Here is a 13,187-nt window from a genome sequence, read left to right as displayed (position 1 = left end):
CTTTCACATGATACATACACATTATTTAAATATAAGGAAAATAACATGTCCTTCTGGGAACTGAATCCTGACAATATGAAATATCCACTGTCTTAAATGGAGGAAGGAGAAGGGGACACATAGGTTGATTTTGCAAGACAGAAATTTTAGAAGCTCTGTTAGGAATATTTATCATATTCCAAAGCCAAACTACAACATGACATCCAGTCCTCTTACTTGGAAGTGCTAACTTAAATACCCATCCACTTCAATGGAAACACAATTTCACTTCAACACACCAACATTTAGAATAAAGTTAGTCTGTGTCAATTTCTAGTGACAGCTCAGACTGATTTCAGAAAACACAGTTTTTTTCTGAATTTGGGATATAAAACCTAATTCTGCTGCATAAGGAAAAGTTTGTAGAATCAATGGCAACAGCATAAAGGATTGCGAAAACGTCATACAGTTACATCCTGTTGCTTAAACACACTGTACTTGAATAAATTCCTCACTGTTAACTTTTCCAACACTCAGTTTTCTTTGAAGATGAGATAAATGGCACAATTTTGAGTACAGCCCAAGATACACTTTGTAGCTTTGCTATGCAGTTGTATTGAACATAGGACAACCCTGCAGTCACAGACTGTGCTGTTGCTTGCTATGCCAATTCCCCTGCTTCTAGAGTACCTGTAGAAGGACAACACCTGTATGATCATCTACCCTATTCATGTGAAGAACTATTAAGGTGTTCTCCCCAGTGTAGTTCATAGGCAAGAAAAGTAATGAACAATTACAGCTAATTTGAGAGAGGATGAAAAAACTGAGATCACCAGCACATACATAAAAATCTACTTAGCTCCAGACAGAGGTAATTTTTCATGCTGTCCCAAGTGTTGCCTACATCTAGATATGAAATACATGACTTTCTCATTTCCCTTTATATTAAGTGTTTACTGATAGAAGGCCTCATGATATATTTCAAATTTATTTGCAGATTCTGTAAAATCTTGTAATTAACTAAAAAAAAATCACACTGAGAAAGTTTATTGAAGGTGGATTCCCCCTCCCAAGTTTATTGAGTTTTTCTTGCATATTAAGTGTGTCAAAAAGACTGGATCCCTAGAACATATTGTATATTTACACAGATATGTTCCCAAGCCTAGCCGCATGTATGCATGCATGCTAGGAGAAATAGTTGCGTTGTGCTTGAACTATTTATGGGAGTTGGGTAAGCAGAAAACTTAATCTGAGGCACAGATTACTTCAGAGTTTACCCTTCTGTCAGTATCTCACCCCACAAAAAGTTTTCAAACATAGGATCCATGCTTCATGTTAAACATTGTGGTTTTCACTTAAACTTAAGATCAGTGGCCTGAACTAATGAAATTTTGGGGTTTTTTTTAAATCATATTCTAATAAGAAAAACTAATAGATTCAGCTTAGAGATCTTACTTGCTATTGCATTACCATAACACCAGAGTGATGGTATTTTGCAGTTACTCCAGAAAAACACATTTTTTGTTTCTTCCTTTCCAGAGCAGGTATAGTATAGCTACCAAAAGTACAGAGGAGGCCTACCTGCACAACCACAGAGAACAACTTACTTACAAGAAATGATTACATAGACTTGAACTCCCTTTTCCACCCTGAAAGAAATTTTTTTAAGTTGTATAACATTACTAGTATATTCAATATTAACAGAGAATGAACAATCACCATTCTTCCTAGTGGGCAGGCTTAAGCTTTCCAGCACATAAGAACAGTCTGCCTACCACAGAGCATCTCAGACATAAGCTGATAACCCAATTATACTGTGATAGCTCTGATGCTGCAGTTTAAACAGAGGTTTGTTTTACCTACAGAACTAGTGTGAATTCCCAAAATGCTAACAGAGCATCTTTAGCCACACAAATTGTTTAGCCTCTATTAATCAAATCTACGAGGCTCAGTAAAGTTTTCATTTGTAATCTAAGCTCTTCAGGACGTAAAAATACTCTATTTACTACAGAGTACCTTAGACACAAGGGGATAAACTAATTAGGTTATGATGGATCCAACCTTGCAGTTCAAATAAGGGTCAGATAGTAGCATTTAACTTGTATTTATTGGATTTACCCCCAGCCTTCAACCTTTGTTTAGGTAGTTATTAAGCACAAAAAGATGCGATTCTATTGAAACTGGACTGTTTTAGAATCCCTCTCATTGAATCCACTCCTGAATATTTTCTCAATGGAAATCCAGTCAAAAAAAAAAGATAGAAAAGGTGTCTTCTGGATTTTTCACAGCTCCAAAGATGTGTACCTATTTGTCAACCTATCTACTTTTATGTCATTGCTACAATACAGGAACTGGTATAAGATTGCAGAATGTGGATGAAACTGCCAGGGTAGTCTTTGTGATTCTGCAGATTTCTACACAGACAGGCTTTAAAGCTAACACCGTGAAGTTCATAATTTTCTCAATTTTTAGGGGCAAAATTCAGATAAAAAATGAAGATCAAAGTTTCCTTCTTGGAATATCAATTAATTAATATACAATACTGATTATGAGGTATTTGTATAGTGATAGGCCAACTTTTTGCTGTCGTGCTGTGTCATTTGCACGTAGCAAGAGGATACCTCAATCTAAAAAGCTTTCTGTGTAAATAAATGCAAGATGTCAGCTGTAAATAAAAAAGGTATAGAAAGCATTCATAAATATGTAACCGTCAGAGCTGGAATCAAGGTATTCTACTTCCAGAAAATCACATTCAGTGTAGTACTACTCGAACCACAAAATAAAACTCACTCTATTGGTACCAAACAATGTGTTTATATATAATATATTTCTATTCATAGTGAGTCATGATGGAAATTACCTTTTTTTTAAAAAAAAACAACATTTACCACTAATTACATGAAACACAATTGTGTCAGGATCCAAACCCACAAACTCTGGGACAAGAAAGTTCTTCATTTTTTCCTTTATCACCCAGCATGTTCTTTCATGCCTGCTTTCTCATGCTGCAAGGTGCTGCCTTCCAGCCTACAAAGACATAAAATATACTACAGGAACTATAAATCTCTCCCTCATATATGCAGAAAACTAATTTCCTATATTGCTTGTTCCAATCAACTCTCTGCTTTTCATTAAGCACGGCATGTAATTCAAAAATACATTTGGGATACAAGTCTGAGAATTTTCTAAGACCCCCAGGTGGCTGAAGAGTAAGCCAGCACTCAAGCAGGGAGATTTCTAAGAGCTACTTGACATAAAACAATTAAATTGATTCAATCATTTGAGTTCAAGCTCCGTTAAACTCCAGATTCAGAATATAAATGCAGCACTGGATTTTAAAACCAGTAAAGGACATCTGAATAAAGTTAATTTCTAATCTCTTTGTTTTTCAATGGTCACTCAGACATTCTTACACTAGAACCTATGCCTTTAGAGACAGTTTACACTTCTATTTCTCTAAGTGTATGACAAAATATTTCTACTTCATCAGTGATTTTTGCAGAACAGCAGCACCCAAGAACCCTATCACCAAGTAGGGCAGCTTTGAACAATACTGACTAGGATAGATCATGTTTCCAAGCACTCAAGTGCAGAGAAACAAATCTTCAAAAATAGAATTTGCTACGTAAAGAAATATGGTTTTAATTTAAGCAGTGTGGATCTTAGAAATCCATCTTACTTACTTTTTTGTAAATAGTGTTGGCTGATGAATGGCATCTGTACAATTAATAAATGCTAATATGACATTATTTCTGCCCACTTCTGCAGATCTAACAAACTGTTAGACAGTGATGTTAAAAATGGGACATTATTTATTTCAAGAACTGGATGGAGAACAGAAGTTCTTTTAAATTGTCTTTAAAGCTTTTACAGCTCAATCTTCATATGCATTCACAAATAGGGCAGGGGGGTGGAATTGAGTGAGAAATCTTCCAAATATTTTGACAAAATGTTTGCTCAAAGGGCCTTTTTTCTTTAAAAAAGATGGAGAAACATATCAGATTTTTGCTTTAGATAAAATATATCAACCCAAATCTGTGATTCAAAAGTATTTCCTTTCCATTCTCCAAGCATTTAATTTCTTCTCATGCATTTCTACACTGGCCAATCAACTACAATATTTTGCATTTGAGATATTAAACAACAAACTAAAGTCTGGACTCAATTAACACAGAATGTAGGTAGCATAAAGATGTTTACAACAGCATTTTCTAGGCTAAGCCTTGTCTAAATTGCAGATGTTATACTTTAAACTCCTCTTCTCTCTATGGCAGAATGTGTCCAGTATAGTTTCAGTCTTTCAGATTACCTGAAGTCTAGCAGCATTTGCTGGGGTCAGTGTTAGTTTACCAACATGTAAACATTAATTAAATTCTTTCCAAGTTTTATTTTAGGAATACAAAGCAATGACTTGATTTTGAAGTAGTGTTGTTACACAGCTCTCATCTCCTGCATGATTTTGATTAAGATGGTTGGGTATTAAGAAAGGCACCCCTCATCAGGTAGTGACCAAAAATTCATGGCTACCTAAACCCTTTAAATTTAGTTGAATACAGTAAAAATAATTAAAGATATCAACTGTCAGTAAAATATTAGAGAGTCCCAGCAGATACATTTGGAGTATTCTCCAAAACCCCAGAATGGGTTTGAAACACTGTGGTCTTTATTAGCAGACGCTGTTCTCCAGTTCATGAACACAAAGTAGACAAAGCAAGGTTAGACACAGGTTTTGCCACCAAGTGACCTTTTTCAAATTGTGAAAAATAAGGGATAGGCAAGGGGTTATAACAAATGCCCCCTTAAATTGTGCACACTGGTGATTTGTGGATGATATGCCATATACAGTTACAGTTCAAGATCTGAAGCTTCTTTATTTCAAACACAATTTTTCCTCCTGTTTTTTTGGTTTACATTCTAAAGCAGTCAGACGTACCAAACCAACTCACAGCTTATTCAGTAATTTACAGAAATAATTTTTCTTTACAAAAATCTGCAAAAAGATGTTTTTCTTCTTTAGAATTAAATTTAGAGATGTTGACCTATGGCATACAGGTCATACTCATATACATAAACACACAAAAGGTATTTTTCATAAAAGTATTCAAATTGAATTCCTTTAAGATAAAAGCATTTCTTTATGATTTTCTAACTACTCTAAAAAATAACAACAGTAAAAACTATAGCTGCAGATGGTACATACACTTCCTTTCACTGAATGTTTAAGTCTTTCATTAAAACAGGGAAACTGTAAGTTTTCTCTTAACATAAATTCCTTCCCTTGGCAGTTTTTTATGTCTCTGTGCTCATGTTATTTTAAGACACTTTCATTTGATCGTTCAATATTTTTCACCACTGAATAGGTGATGAATAGGCTTGCCACCTGGCTCAGTTTCCCATCCCCTGTCCCAGTTTGAATATTTCTTTAGACATGAAAGCCAAAGGAAATGGAAAACCTGCCAGCGGTGTTTTTTAATGCCTTCAACAAACAAAAATAATAAAAAAAAAAGATTCTGTGTGGTCATGAAAATCAAGACCTTCTCTGGGTCCATCTGTCACCTCCTCCCTTGCAAAAAGTTTAAGCCAAAATTCATCTCAGTAGAATTTTAAGGAAAAATATTGATTCAGTCTCAGACCTTCAGTTGCTTCTTCAGGAATCTATTTCTATCTCATTGAATCCTTTTCACATATTTCAGTGCTTTCTCAGCTTCCTGTATGCAGCCTTACCTTTCCCACTTTTCTACTTCACTTTTTTCTCCATGTCCATTTTTTCTCCATGTCATTCTACCACATACCTATTCAAGATAACCCTAAAATAAGTGATCTCTTTGGATAACACCCTATTACAGCTTATCTTCGTCTTTAGTACCTAGAATAATTTATTACTATATTAATAGACCTAGAATACGTGTTCTATCAACAACCAAAGAATCTGCTATACATGATGACAGTCTCCACCATCTATTGAAGGTTGACAGAATTTTGACAGGTCCTTAGAGAAGAGTCTGCATTTCCTGAGGATGCTTTTCCAGTGTGACTACACCATCTTCCACATTCCTGAGTCAGTAGTCACAATTGTTATTAGTTGCTATTCAGTGGGAACTCCAGGACTAATTCCCCCCAAGTAAAGCACAAGTGGAAACCTTGCAGTACAATGTTCTTTGATAAATGTATGCAAAGCAAATGTGCACTGCTATATCACAGCAAAGCTTTATTAGACTAATTAGAACAAAGGCAGATCTTAAGAGAGTTTTCCATGGGTTGTAGTTGGAGAAAGATAAGTTTCAAATTGAGTTTTCAGTGAAAAACCTCACACATATTTGCTTCCTCACATCTCATCCTCCCTTAAAAGACAAAAAAATAAAAATCAACCAACATAATTAATTAACAGAGAAAAACTATATATTCCAACTCCAACTTCTAAATATTGAAGCCTTCATGGAAGTTCTTACCTGGTGATATCAGACCATTTGTTTCCTCAAAAGGAATGAATTTACTGTGATCAGTTCTGGAGAAAGGGATTACTGTGTTTCATTTGAAGAGACTTATTCCAGCTATTGATCATGCCCACATATAAAAGAATGAGGATATGAAATATCCAAATTACAACGCCTAATAGTCAGATTGTTGAATTTTCTAATTAAAACTCACATTTTCAGAGAAAAGTAGGTAAGCAAAAAAACTTAGATACCGGGTAACTTTTCATTTATTCCCCCCATCATCACCACTAAAACATTTTAATGTGGAAAAAGGACTTCCTAGTTTCCTTAGAAAAACTAGTCCCTATCTCCAGCTCCATGTGCACAGGTTTTCCATTGTACCACTAATATAAGCTGGATCATGAAAAGGAGCTTGCACTGTCCTGAGAACATTGCAACAATTTTACTCTTGTCACACCAAACCGTGACAGAACCTCCTGCAAACTTCATACAAAAGCTGTGGGGAGAGGCATGGGAAAAAGGACTTAGTTAATGGGCCTCTTGGATTTTCAGATCTCTGCCTGCTTATTCCAAGTCTCTGAGGCTGAAGCCGTTGGCATGACCTAAAAGAAGTTTAGTTTGTGCCAAGTAAGAGCTGCTGAGCGTTCAATCTTGACAAGTAGCTTGGCCCAAACAGATACTGTAGATATCCAACAGCCACCATTTTACCTTTACTGCCTTGCTCACTGCTCCAGAACTATGTTACATCTAAATCATAGAATAATTTAGGTTGGAAAAGACCTCCAAGATCATTGAGTCCAACCGTTAACCTAGCAGTGACAAATCCACTACAAAACCGCGTCTCTAAGCACCACATCTACACATATTTTAAATACCTCCAGGGAGGGTGATTCATCCACTTCCCTGGGCAGCCTGTTCCCTGGGCAGGCCTGACCTTACTTCTGAAATACTTCTAGACAAAGTATACTCAAACTTTATTTACACAGGTTTTTTCACTGAGGCATAAAATTTAAGGATTTTATTTTTCTACAGTGAGAGGTTAATACAGTTTATGTGGTGCATAGTCTCCAACACAAGAAAATTTCTCCCTTCTACTACACTAAGACATAGATTGTATGCCACAGTTTTCATTCTTCATCATGGTTCTACTGCTAGTTTTCTAGTGAGTTTCCTTTCTCATTCAAAGTAACAAGTCCTTTCATACCAGGGCTTTCAACTCAGGTATGATTTGAACAAATTTTAGGGGAAAAAAAAAAAATTAAAAAATTTTTTTGGTAAGGGAACACAGATTTATACCTAGTAAGTTCTCGTTTTTAAAATGGTAGAATTGTGAAATTTGAAATACTCAGTAAGGTAGCGTTGCACAAAATGGAAATTACAACCATTCTTCACATCCATGAGGTAGAAGTAATTTTATGACAACTTTTAGTTTTCATTTGGATCACAGTCTTTTCTTTATAATAGTCATTCTACTAAATAAAACATGTTCTGCAAGTTGATTACCTCACTCGTGTTGATTAAATCATAACATCAGATGTTCCCACAGAGCTGGGTGGCAAACATTGATTAACACCAAACTGGTAAGCATAGATTACCCAAGTGCAAGAGACTGAGGATTTGGTAGCAAACAGGCTGTGTTTGCATTTCTGTAGAAAACCTTTCTGAAAATTCAATTTCAGCTTGCATTTGATACTTGTATATACCTCCTGTGCCACCAGTGCTAGACAATACATGCAAGCAATGAGTCCATTTTAAGAAGATAACTTAGGGAGCAATTAAAGTCAGAGGAGGAAAGAAGAACATAATCCTCGCAAAATCAGTGCTCAAGTTAGCAATATCATGGATACTTATGATAAATTTCCCATTTCAGTGTCTGAGGCACCCTGTGTTTTAGGTTCCTCTTGCTGGTTAACAGAAGACCTGACTCCCTGCTTTTCTACAAGGACTTTATAACTGATTCTCAGGAGTAACAACTACAGCTTTACTGCTCAGTAGCAGTAGTCCCTTACTAGAGCCCTAAGTTACCCTTCAGCCCTACTTAAGCATCATTCACTTCTGGGTTGTCTCTCCACCATCATTTCTTGTTCAGGACAACCGTGTCTTTGTTGGTTTGTCTTTGCCAAGTATTTACAAAAAGATCAGTGATGCACATCAAACTGAAGAGATACCTTACTATCACAGATATGCTGGTACCAAAAGGTAAGCACAATGTGTCCTCCAAACCTCCAAGTTATTCAGACCAGATTTTTGGCCAAAAGAAATCCATATCCCTGACTACATTTGGTGCAGTTTCATCTGTCAGGCATCTCTATGTTTACATACATTTGTGTCTTGCTCTAGGAAATGAGGTTTGCGTGGTTTAGTCATAAATCACAACATGCAATTCCCCAAGTGGTCTAAGAGCAAACATAAATACTATCATTAAAATACCATTACTGCCAAACCTGAATTTTGTTCTTTCATTCTTCATCCACTTTCCTAGTTTTAAACACAGTGCAAACTTCATGGGCTTTCAAAGAAGTAAGACTTTGTACCTATGCTTATATTCAAAAGTGCAAATATAAGGAGTCAAAAATTTATAAAAATATGAGTCACAAAGGTGAGACACAGGGAGAAGGGAAAAGGGGGAACAAAATTGAATAACCTTGAGGCAACTTCTAATCTAAAGTTATAAAAATTCTTTGTAGTTTTATTGATTTCACTAGTTAAGAAAGATCCACAGTCTGTTTTCTGTAAAAGCTATATGGTACTTAATAATATATCAGACAGCAGTTAAGTCAGCAAATGTGCCTACAGCATTTTACGTTAGAAACATGTTATGAGACCTATAATGTGCCAGATGAATATAGATCTACAAACCAGTCTCACCTAACATGCTTGGTCTCACCTAATACACTTGAAATGCTCATACAGAGTAAATAATATATTTAACAGAGGGATTTCTTAAGCCTAAACAAAAGCCTTAGGAACACGTAAGATTGGGTCATACCAAATAAACTGCCATACCCAAATAGCACTGAGATGAGAACAAATCTTCTCTTTAGCCACTATGATACACAATGAATGATATCCTCTAAATTAAGAACACTCTATTTTAATGCAGAAATTACTGCACTTAACAGGGTTTTAAGCCAGTGTTCAGGTTGCAAGGCAGAGGTTCAGAAAGGAAGGGGAGAACTAACTCCTGCCATTAAAACCAACAGACACATATGTTTGTCTGTTTTGGCAGTCATTAACATAGCAGCTGTTTACCAAGAGACAACAAATATACCGCCTAAGCAGAAAAATGGTTGTTTACACTGCATGACAGACATGGAAAGTTTCATTTCTCCATTTTTACAGGAATGCACTTGCTTTTTCAGCTTTAATACCAATCTGAGAAACCAGGACAAAAATCCAGGATGCCCAGCATCATAATGAAAATTAACTGGCTCTTGTGCATAGATCTAGCGTATAAATGGATGTAAACTGGCTGATATCCAGAGAATCAAGAGATGATTGTAATGAAAAAAGGACTTTGAAGAGGACAAACGCAAGATAAATATGTGTAGAAAAGTCAGAAGCAAAATTTGTTAGAAAAAAATTGCCATACTGAACTTTGTAGATGAAGAAAGGTAATATTGAAAAGTACCACAGTTAGAACTTATAATTAGCACCCTAAGAAAACATGGCCTTTTATATTTATTTCACAGTCCAATTTTACAAAGCAATTCCTAAAGTAGCATGTACATTAAAAGTATTTAGTTCATAATCAAACACTTTATTATTATTACACTCAAAGGATGTTAAGATCCCTGAAACTCCTCTAACTATTCCAAAGAGCACTTATTATTAAAACCACATATAGCTGTTTCTGATACATTCCTGCAGCACTTCACTTGGTTTCAGTTCAGTTAAAGTAATCCCAGTAGAAGAAAGCTTACACACATCAACTTAGAGAGGTGTTTGAAGTGATTAAGGAATTTCCTCATGTTCCTGCAGAGCATTTAAAACAAAACAACAAAAATCCCCATGTTTCAGTTCCAATGTCTTTAGCACTCATACAAGTATGTGCAAACAGTACAGGGAAAGACAGGAAATTATTTCTATGACAAAACCCCAAACATTCTCTAAATAAAGTTAAGATAACAAAAAGAAAAATACTTCATGAGACTATATGTATAATCTCATGTAAAGTGATTATTTACGTGCGAGCCCGTGCACTGCACAAATCAGCATGTAACAGCAATTATTTTGATTTACAAAACAGTTCTCTGCCAGCATACACAGCGTAGATTGATTATGGGTATCTGGCAAAACCAGCCAAAGATCATATCTAGATATAGCACACAGTTGCAACAAGTGAATTCACAGGGTTGCACACATGGATTTCTTTAATATCCGTCTGACAGTATGATATCAAACACTTCCCCACCAATAAATAAAAAGCTTAGTGAGCTTGTTTAATAAACAGGTAAAAAATGTATACAAAACACATCCAGCTGTTTCACTATATTCTTCAGAGAGGTAGAGTAAAAACCTAATCTGATTTGTAAATCACAGTAAGGAGACAGTGGGGGAAAAAAAAAGAAAATGCATTACAGGTACAAATATCAGCCATTTAGGCTACATAAATAACACATTTTATTAAATACATCAATGTTATGCGCTTAGGCATATCTTAATAGTAATTTTATGAACTAGGAGGAGAAAGCCTGAATCGTTGAAACTATTTGCCATTGGTGAAAAATTATCAGGGAACTCTGTTTCTAGAGATCAAAGATTACATTAGACTAGAGAATTAGTGCTGGAAAAAAACCGCCACATTTTAAGAAGTTTTTACAAATTAAGATCCTCTCTCACATGCTTGGGCAGCCCAGTAAGGGCAAACAGAAGCTGGGGCTACATGTAACTACAGCTGCTTAAGGCTACAGCTCAAACACTATCACTTCAGGCATTTAAATGCTCTGTTATCTAGTGTTCAACATTAATGTTACCACAGATTTCAATTGCTTTGGTCAGAAATACTGAGGCAAAACCCCAGAAGTGCAGTATTTTTCTTGAGCTGAAGAGCTGAGTCCCATTCCTTAGACTTGTTCTGGACATCTGTGTCAGCTCTTTCAAGGAAGAGCCAGAGGCAGGCGACTTGTATTGAGAGGGACGAAGACCTCAAGAGCCATGCGGCATAAGCACGGACTCCATGATCCTTGTGGGTCCCTACCAACTCAGCATATTCTGTGATTCTGTGACATCCCTATTTGTGTGGTTTGGTTCTAGAAGTGCTTCTTGGATGTGTGATTCTCCACATGCCATGTGTGGGGAAAACTGATACCTAATTAGACACCAGTGTTGACAGTCTCCACCAGCCAGCAGAAGGCATCTCCTCTCTAGAGACTCAGAGAAGTCTTCTCCTTAAGGCTGAATCATCAAACCCTTACATCACCCTTTTCAATGAGATGGATTTGAGGGCTCCAAAAGTTTCTGATAACTTCTATCTATTTTTTTCCAGTACATGAAATACAGGAACAGCTGCTCTTTGATTTTCAAGTTACCCATCAGAAATGTAGAGGTAGTTTTCCTCCTCTTCTCCTGAAGTTCTTACATGTGAGCCTGGCAGCCCACAGCATGTTTGATGAGATGTTTTTATAGCCGCTAATACAATAAGATATCCATTTCAGGACGACATCATGTCACAACAGATTCTGTCATTTCTAGATGTCATCACTGATGTAAAATAGGATTTGATGGCAAAAAGTCATCATATGGTCTCACCATAGCTGCTTTATTAAAACATTTCTCAAAAATTAAGTATTTTTGAGCAACTGGGTAGTCAATTTTGAAGACTAGTCAATGATGGACAGTTCATGTCAAGAATTATGATCCCAGAATTAAATGAATAATGCAGAAATAAACAAAACCTTCTTAATAACTGAGACTTTGGATTCTTCAGAAGTCCTGCCCATATCCTCAACAGTAATGAAGAAAAAAACTCTAAAAAGGATTTGGACACGTAAACAGCAAGCTCTTTAAACTGCAGCATGGGAACTGGACAGTACAGATTTGAAAAACATCAAAATTTGGTCTAGGTTTGTAAGGAATTTTCTGCACAGACTGGCAGTTGTTTATGCTTTAAGTACTTCATCTCTTAACAATGTTGGAAAAAAAAGAATCACTTTCAGAGGTATCTTTACAGAAGGGTAAATAATCATCTTAGCTTCAGTACACAGGAATCAGGAAAAATAATTCTCTAAATTAAGAGGTGGCACAGTATTGAATGACATTTAAATCAAAAGTAAATTAATTTTAAAAAAAAAGAACATTCAAAAGAGGCATGACCAGCAGGTCAAGGGAGGTGATTCTACCCATCTACTCTTCTCTTGTGAGAACCTACATAGAGTACTGTGTTCAGCTCTGGGGCCTCTGAAACAAGACATTGACCTCTTGGAGCAAGTCCAGAGAAGGGCCATGAAGGTGATCAGAGGACTGGAGCACCTCTCCCATGAAGACAGGCTGAGAGAAGAGAAGAGAAGAGAAGGATGCAGAGACACTTTATAGAACCCTTATGGTACATAAAGGAAGCCTACAAAAAGAGGAAAAGATGGAGAGGGACTTTTTAAAAGTGAATGTAGTGACAGGATGAGAAGCAATGGTTTCAAATTGAGAGTAGGTTTAGATTAGATACTAGGAAGAAATTCTTTACTATGAGAGTGGTGAGACACTGGAACATGTTGCCCAGAGAAGCTGTGGATGTTCCATCCCTGGAACTATTTAAACCCAGCTTGGAAGGAGTTT

Source organism: Corapipo altera, unplaced genomic scaffold (assembly GCF_003945725.1).
Source record: "Corapipo altera isolate COAL_440 unplaced genomic scaffold, ASM394572v1 48b, whole genome shotgun sequence".
NCBI lineage: Eukaryota > Metazoa > Chordata > Aves > Passeriformes > Pipridae > Corapipo > Corapipo altera.
The sequence above is the reverse complement of the archived record's forward strand: the minus strand, read 5'-3'. Positions refer to the sequence as shown.